This window comes from Conger conger, chromosome 9 (assembly GCF_963514075.1).
Source record: "Conger conger chromosome 9, fConCon1.1, whole genome shotgun sequence".
NCBI classification, from domain to species: Eukaryota; Metazoa; Chordata; class Actinopteri; order Anguilliformes; family Congridae; genus Conger; species Conger conger.
Genome location: NC_083768.1, coordinates 7,522,523 through 7,530,939, shown reverse-complemented (window position 1 = coordinate 7,530,939; position 8,417 = coordinate 7,522,523).

Here is an 8,417-nt window from a genome sequence, read left to right as displayed (position 1 = left end):
ACTGTATGTTGAATGGGTGTTGAGCACGTTTTGTCACGTTTCAGGTCTGTCTTGCCTTGTTTTATGTTTTATCATTTTGTCTTAGTCACGTATTATCTTATCATGTATTATGTTAGTCTAGGTTCGTCATGTTGTTTTATGGTTTCGACTTCCGCATCGCCCTCGACTACGACCCTGCCTGCCGCCCGCCTGTACTTCTGCCCCGCTGACAGCTCTCCTGCTACCGGACCTTCCTGAACGTCTACCGACTACGAGTTTGCCTCTTCCCTCGGCACCGTGTTTTTTGATTGTTTATTGTTTTATTGGCTGGATCTACGTGTATGGACTTTGCTTGTTTTGACTACGCTCCTGGGATTCGTCCCAAATAAAGCCCTGACGGGACTTTATTTTACTATTGTTTCTGAGTCGTGCATTTTGGGTCCAACCCCCACGCACCCATCTCACGTTTGGTGTAAATAATGAGGACCAGACAAGAATTAAAGTGCAAAAAGGTGTATATTACAGAGAAGTGCAAAAAGTGTGATTTACAAATCTATTTACAGAACAAAGAACACATTTAGGTCACGAGGCCAAGGGACACAGATGTTGCCAAATACATGAAACAAACAAAACCAAACCAAGCTAGAACCAAAGATTGGCTTTTGTTTGTTGCTTAATAAGTCAGTCAGCCTATCTCACTACTCTAAGTTGTAGCTGAATTGGATGGGTGAGATGAGCGTGGCAGCAAACACACAGCTTTTATCTAGCAGAGGAGGGATGTGATTGGTAGGGGTGGGACCAGGATAATGATGATTGACAGGTGGGACAGCGAATGGAATTGTGATTGGCCACCTGCAGAGTAATAACGGAGGGAAAACAGAGGGAACACAAGTCTCAACAACGTGGAACGTTAAACAATTTGTCCACCGTGTAAAGTACACTGTACCTGAGATCAGCACTGTGGGCACCAACAGGCCCAATCATTTTCAGTCTGAGAGAGAGATCTGCGTGGCTTCCTCTGTAGAGGTTTAGTGTGTGTGTGTGTGCATCTGTGTTTGTGTGTTGGGGGTTTTGAAATAAGTGTCTGTGCTGTGTGTTAGTATAGTTCCCTTTTTATGCCCACCAGCTTCAAACAGGAAGTGTATGCAGAAGCTACAGGCTGCAGAGATGGTGGTGTGGCTGCCAACCTCTTTCCGTTTACATTTTAGTTTCTGTGCAAAGACATCATGGCAGTATTACAGAGCTGAGAATGACCTAATGGACCTCATATGCAAACTCAGTTAATTGTCACTTTTATTTTCATCAGAAAAAATTATATATTTTGTTAGCGTAAGATGTATAAATTGTATTGTTTAATACATTATGAAAAAGTCTGATTATATATATTGTATGTATTTTTATAGGCCTTATAAAAATACATACAAATCCAAAAACACATTAAAAATCAAGCTCACTGACATAAAAAAAACATACTGTAACAGCAAGAAATAAAAAAAAACATTGTAAGGAACACCGTTAAGATCAAACAGTAAGATATAAAATATCATATAAAATATGTACTGTACAGCATTGCGAGGACTATTTTATATATTTTAACGAATTTTAGCTTGCAGTTTTTCAAACCAGATAATGTGGCAGGGTGAGAGTTTTCATTTACTCAATTGTAATACAAATCTAATGTAATGTAACCTAATCTAACACACACACAGATACCAAATATCAGATTCACCTTCCCTCCTCAGTCCTCATTTCTCTCTGAAAAAAACAACAGAAATAAAGAACTTTAAACAAAGAACTGCATCCGAAATTCATATTAAGCAATACAATCTGTAGCAGTGTGGCTTTTTAGACCTCTTTTAACAAGGTGAGAGTGTGCTGCTCAGTAGTGTGCAGTAGGATGTGTGACCGAGTGTGTGAGTGTGTGAGCGTGCGACAGAGTGTGTGAGTGTGCGACAGAGCGTGTGAGTGTGCGACAGAGTGTGTGAGTGTGCGACAAAGTGTGTGAGTGTGCGAGTGTGGTAGAGAGTGAGTGTTTAACAGAGAGTGTGAGTGTGTGGTAGAGTGTGAGTGTGTGTGGTAGAGTGTGTGAGTGTGGTAGAGTGTGAGTGTGTGGTAGATTGTGTGGTAGAGTGTGAATGTGTGGTAGAGTGTGTTGTATTGTGAGTGTGAGTGTTTTTGGACCTGTTTTTAAAGAGGGTACAGAGTGTGTCAGATTGAAGCTCACTGCTGATGAGAAATATAAACACAGTGACCATGACTGACCTGCAGCACCTCTCTCTGACATTAACTGCGATGACAGCCGAAACCATGGCAACCAGACCCGTGGAGAGCAGCACTGACTTTAGTGCACACGGTGAGAGGCCAGGAGATGGTGCTACAGGAGGCACTGAACCTGCAGGAAATAAACATTACACAGGACCCCACAGAGACAACTACTGTCACACACAAACACACATGCACTTACACACATACACATGCCCATACACACAAATATACACACGTGTGTGCAAGCACATTCAAACATACATGGGACACTTTCACACACTCATGGACAGACTGAAACACACACACACGCACGCACACACACACACAGACACACACACACACACACGCACACACATACACAGACACACACACGCACAGACATACACACACACATGCACACACATACGCACACGCACACACACACACACACACATACACACACACACACACACACACAGGAAATGCCAGAGAATAAGCACAGTAACACTATCCACAGACAGACTTACAGATGTCCTTTGTGGAATTTGATTGCGTCTTTGTGTCGACCCGGTTACTGCTGCTGCAGTGGATGTTCCTGTTGGTTGCCGTGACGATGAGGTTGAGTCCTGTCGGCGAGGTTGTATTCTCTACCTGTGTGCAGTGGGCGTGGTCACAGGTGTAGCTGGCCCAGGTGTCTTCAGCAGAGCAGTTCACCGACACCTTACAGACCCCTCCATCAGAGGAGAGTAATGCCACGCTCACCTGGGGAATGGGCGGGGCCTCTGCAAAACAACAACCAATCCACTGGGCCAAAGATGTGACACACTTCACAATATAGTCATAATAAACTCATACATCATATCATTTAATATCACAAAAATGCCACATTCATATTGTTATCATATAATCTCAGAAACCACATAATATGACAATCTCATGATAATCTCAGAAATAACATTTATCTACAGAATTACACTGATTTAAAGTGGCTTTAATCTATGATTTCCTCAGTTTTGGTCTATTCTACCCTTTAGTTCCTCGCAACCTCCAGCTCTCTCTCACACAGCTTTCCCTCTCCTGACTGTCAGTGTGGTTTCCTTGGTTCAGTCACTTCACCACAGACAACAGTTCTCAAACTCCTCCTCCTCTTGTGTTTATGGCACTTAAATTCTCCTGCGTTACTGCCGGATGCTTGTGCCACACAAACTACACATCTCTGCCCTCGCAACATTAGTGTCCATGGTTTTCCTGCATACATTTACATACAGGGCACCCACCACAAACTTAAAGTTTTAATGTATAGAAATGAAATTAAACACTGTGAATGATCTCAATTGTGATTGGTAGAGATAAACCAGTGGGAATATGTCTCTAATATGGTATTTGTTCATATGGAAAAATCATAGATTGCCACTTTAAATGCATTAGGGTATGATCATTTTTGCACCCTTATGATTGTATATAGTTGCCATTCACATAGCGCCTTTATCCAAAGCACTGTACAACTGATGCTTCCCATTCACCCATTCATACACACACCAACGGTGATTGGCTGCCATCTAAGGCACCAACCAGCTCATCAGGAGCAATTGGGGGTTAGGTGTCTTGTTCAGGCACACTTCAACACACCCAGGGCGATATAGAACCGGTAACCCTCCCACTGCCAGAAAACTGCTCATACCTCCTGAGGTAATGTTGCCCCTACGTGTATTTTACACATCCCAGTAACTGTAACAGTGCCACATTTCTACCTTGAACTGTGAGCCTGTAGGTAGCAACAGTTTTCTTCTGTCCTCCATCATATTGTATCGTTGCTCTCTAGATCCCACTGTAATTCTGCTGCACATTCTTCAGTAGCAGAGAGAAGCTTGTTTTATCAAATTCTGACATAATACCGTTTTCATATTTGTCTATTAATTGATGTTTCCGATTGTAATCCACTATCTCTTTACTGTCATTAACACTCCATGATATGCTGCGAAACTGTAGTTCTTCATGTCTCTTCACATCCAGACGAACAGAGTCTCCCTTAAGCACAAACAAATCCTCTTCAGCTCTGGAAACTAGAAAGAAACAGAAAAATGTTTCATTTCAAAACTTTAAAACAAACTCTGTTCAACACACATTATAACATTAACTACAAGTATACAGTTACAAGCAATGATTGAAATTCTATACAACAATGTATTAGTTTAAATCCAATAGATGTGCAAGAACACAGTTCCCACAGTTAAACATGGTGGTGGGAGCATCAGCCATATCCGTCATCTCCTGACGGAGAAAGCCACCCAGCTCCTAGTCCAGGCGCTTGTCATTTCCCGCCTGGATTACTGCAACTCCCTCCTAGCCGGTCTCCCAGCGTGTGCCATCAAGCCCCTCCTGCTGGTCCAGAATGCTGCAGCCCGTCCAGGTCGGCTCATGTCACCCCGCTTCTCATTGGCTTCCAATGGCTTCCTATTGCCGCACGCATCCGTTTCAAGGCCCTAGTGTTGGCATTTCAGGCTGCTAAGGGGACTGCCCCACCTTACATACAATCCTTGATCACTCCCTACTCCCCAGCTAGACCACTCCAGTCTGCCAGCTCTGGTCGCCTTATGGTTCCCTCTCTACGAGCACCTGGCGGTCGAGCTGCACGTTCACGCCTGTTTTCCGTTCTGGCTCCTCAGTGGTGGAATGACTTGCCTACCACTGTCAGGACAGCAGAATCCCTCCCCCTATTTCGACGCAGACTCAAAACCCACCTTTTCAAACTCTACCTTAGTCCTCCCTCCTGATTTCCCCCGCCCCTCCTTTCTGATATCCCTATCCTTGTCTAACCCCCCCCAAAAAAATAAAAAAAATAAAAAAACATTTGCACTTATGACGACTATGTTTAGAACAGCATTCCATGTGTATTTTCCTAGTTTTGGACGTGATGCTTTGACTTATGGCAGAATCTATGCACTTGTAATTCGCTTTGAATTAAAAGCGTCTGCCAAATGACAAAAATGTAAAATCATGCTGTGGGGCTGTTTTGCAGTCTCAGGCACAGGGAGCCTTGTTCGGGTGCATGGCATCATGAAAAAAGAAAATGATATTGACATTTTGAGGGATAATATGAAGAAATCTGCTCTTAATCTAGGCTTAGGTCGTCGCTGGGTCTTCCAACAAGACAATGATCCAAAGCATACCTCAAAATTGGTCCAACAGTTCTTAAAGGACACAAATCAAGGTCCTGGAGTGGCCCGCACAAAGCCCAGATCTCAATCCTATTGAATCCTACTGGCGGGTGCTCAAAGTGAATGTCCATGCTCGGAAACCACGCAATTTGGACCAGCTGGAACAATTTGCAATGGAAGAATGGGCCAAAATCCCTCAAGAGACAAGAGTCCTTGTGAAGAACTACTTTAAGAGGTTGTTGTCAGTTATGGCCCAGAAAGGGTACACTATTGACTATTAATGGCCAGGGGGCTAATCATTTTGGCCGTGTCATTTTTGCCTTTTCTTGTTTTAACTCAGTGTGTCAGGAGCCCGGCGGCTGGGCTGGATTTGCCAGAGAGTGGGGTTCGGTGCACATGGATCCACGCGTGTGACGTGCCGGCTGCCGGGTTTGGGGGTGCGAAGCAGCGGTTTCCTGTTTGTCTCATGAAGCCGGGCTTAAAAGAAGCAGTTAAGGGGCAGACGCGAGAGAGAGACGCCGGGGGTTGAATGTTGGGTTCCGCGAACGGAATTTTAGCTTATTGGTTATTTTTCAGTTTGTTGTGTTTGGGTTTTTTTTCTTTTCTTTTTTGTTTAGGCTGTCTCCCGCATTGGCGGAGGTTAGCTGGCTGGCAGCCCCGGAAAAATGTGGACGCTACACGTGCGATACTGGTCTTAAGTGGGACCAGCGCTGGGCGATTCTGGAGGAGCGGCGCGGTGTGGAGCCGGACTGGTGCCGTGGCAATGACCGCGCGACTTTGCTAAGGAACGACGCAGTGAGACTACACTCACCCTGACGAGGGTGGAGGGAACTGCGAGTCTCCCACGCGGCGGTAACGCAACGAGCGGACCAGGACCGGAGCCAGCACCAGCTCACTCCCCATTGGTGGAACAGCGAGGACGCTGAGTGCGGACAGTGCAGCAGATCCAGCGTGCAGTGTACAGCAGAGTGGTCCGGGGTGGGGGACACTGGAGTGCTGTCTAATCATTGGGGAGTTCAGCAGTGATGGTGTAGGAGTAGTGGGGAAGTCGAAGGGGGCTGGGGTTGGTACGAGTTTGTGGCGTGCTCTGTTTTTTAAAAATAAATAAAAGCTTTTGCCCTTTACCTGCTTCGTTCTGAGCTCCTTGTGGTGGGTGGGTTGTGCATAAGAATAATAGGAACCTGTGGAGGGGGCAGGAGTCAGCTGGTGCTTTTCCCGCTCCCGACAAGTGCATCAATAAAATATTCTAATCAAACTTAGTGGGCATTTTGTCTTTGATATTTTGGAAACAAACTATAAACACTTGTTGTTAATGGTCATTTCCATGGAGAAATCAAAGGTTTTGTCTGATTTCACAAGGGGGGCTAATAATTTTGGCCTCAACTGTAATTAAACAAAAACACAATCCAGAAACGAAAGTCGATGAATAGGAACAGGTTGGAAAACTATGGGTCGGAATGAGACCGAAGGAATACGCTAAGCTCGGCGGTCGGGGACGAAACTAGTCAAAATAGATATCAATCGGAAACGGTATGAACGCATGACAATCTGGCGACGAGCCATACAAACTGAGGGGTTTAAATAAGACGGGTAACGAGAGGGAATGGCAATCAGGTGTGAGAGGGAATGGCAATCACGTGTGGGAGACAATCAGGAAGTGAAACAGGTAAAACGAATGTGACAGGGAGACTACGCTGTGCACAGCGGTAACAAAATACGGAAACGCTAACGACAAAAACAGAATACAATGCATACAAAAAACACGAAACCTAACAGTTCTGCTGATATACACTGTGACGGTCCAGAGGACCGCTACATACATGAAGGTTCTCACATATATACTGATATTACGTGATGCTCAAATTATGTGATTGCTCCAATGGATGTGAAGACCCGATACACTTTACTGATGACACAAACGCATGGACTTGTGCGGGAAGACGCACAAGCTACTGGCAAGAGCTATGCGGCTACCGCAACAACATCTGCACTTTATTCGGCGAGTTTGCACAAACGTCATGGACATTTTAACTTTTGTAAAGAACGACAAAACAATGAAAGTACTTCAATGCATGTTGCACATTTATTTTGTTAGCTTAGGTACACGCAATGCGTAAGTTAACCGAATAGGAAAATGTTTACCAGCTGCTGTCTCATTTGGCTCCTGTGTCGGCAGTCAAAGGGTGCCGATGAGAAACAGAGTTGTGTTTATTGGTTCCGTGCGTGATTGGATCCGCACCAACGTCACGTTTTATTATGGGGAGGTTTTCCGGGTAGAGTAGGCCTTGATCAAGCCGACTTTGAGGAATGTCTTTTCATACAGTAAATGTGGTAATATGAATATTGTATAGTAATGGTTGTGGGCAGGTGCAATACTTATATGTCTAGTCTCAGAGTGTTATTTGTTGTCATTGTGTAATTGTTTGTTTAATGTTCCCCTGTGTGTTCATAATGGTGCTGGTCACCTGGTATAGATCTACCCCCTGGTTGTTGTAGGGGAGGAAGGTCTGGTGATGTGTAGGGAGACACACGTGTGAAGCATGACTTGTTTCTCTGGGAGCTGTAGTCCTCACTGACTGAGGCTACAGCAGAACCGGCAATAGGTTGCTTTGGAACTGCCTGTAGTTCTTTATTATTATTTCTGTATTTTGTTTGCTAACCTTAATTTTGTTTTTGCGTTTTCATCTTTTGGACCAGAATTGCTTGTATGTTGCAAGCCTTCTTATTAAAGCTTTGTCCAAAACTACTACTGCCTCTGCGTCCTTGGCCAAACCCACAATTTTTGTGTTTCGTAACCCGCTCGGTTCCGTCACATACACCACACATAATCACATTAACTACAAGCATACAGTTACAAGCAATTATTGAACTTGTGTACAATACTGTATTACTTTAAATCCTATAGACCTGCAAGCTACTGTTCATCAACATCAACACAATGCAACATCCATTGTATTAGCTACTGCATTGAAATTCATGGAGCAAAGTGGATGAACATAATGAAAATATGTACACTGTACTACACTCAGTGAGCAC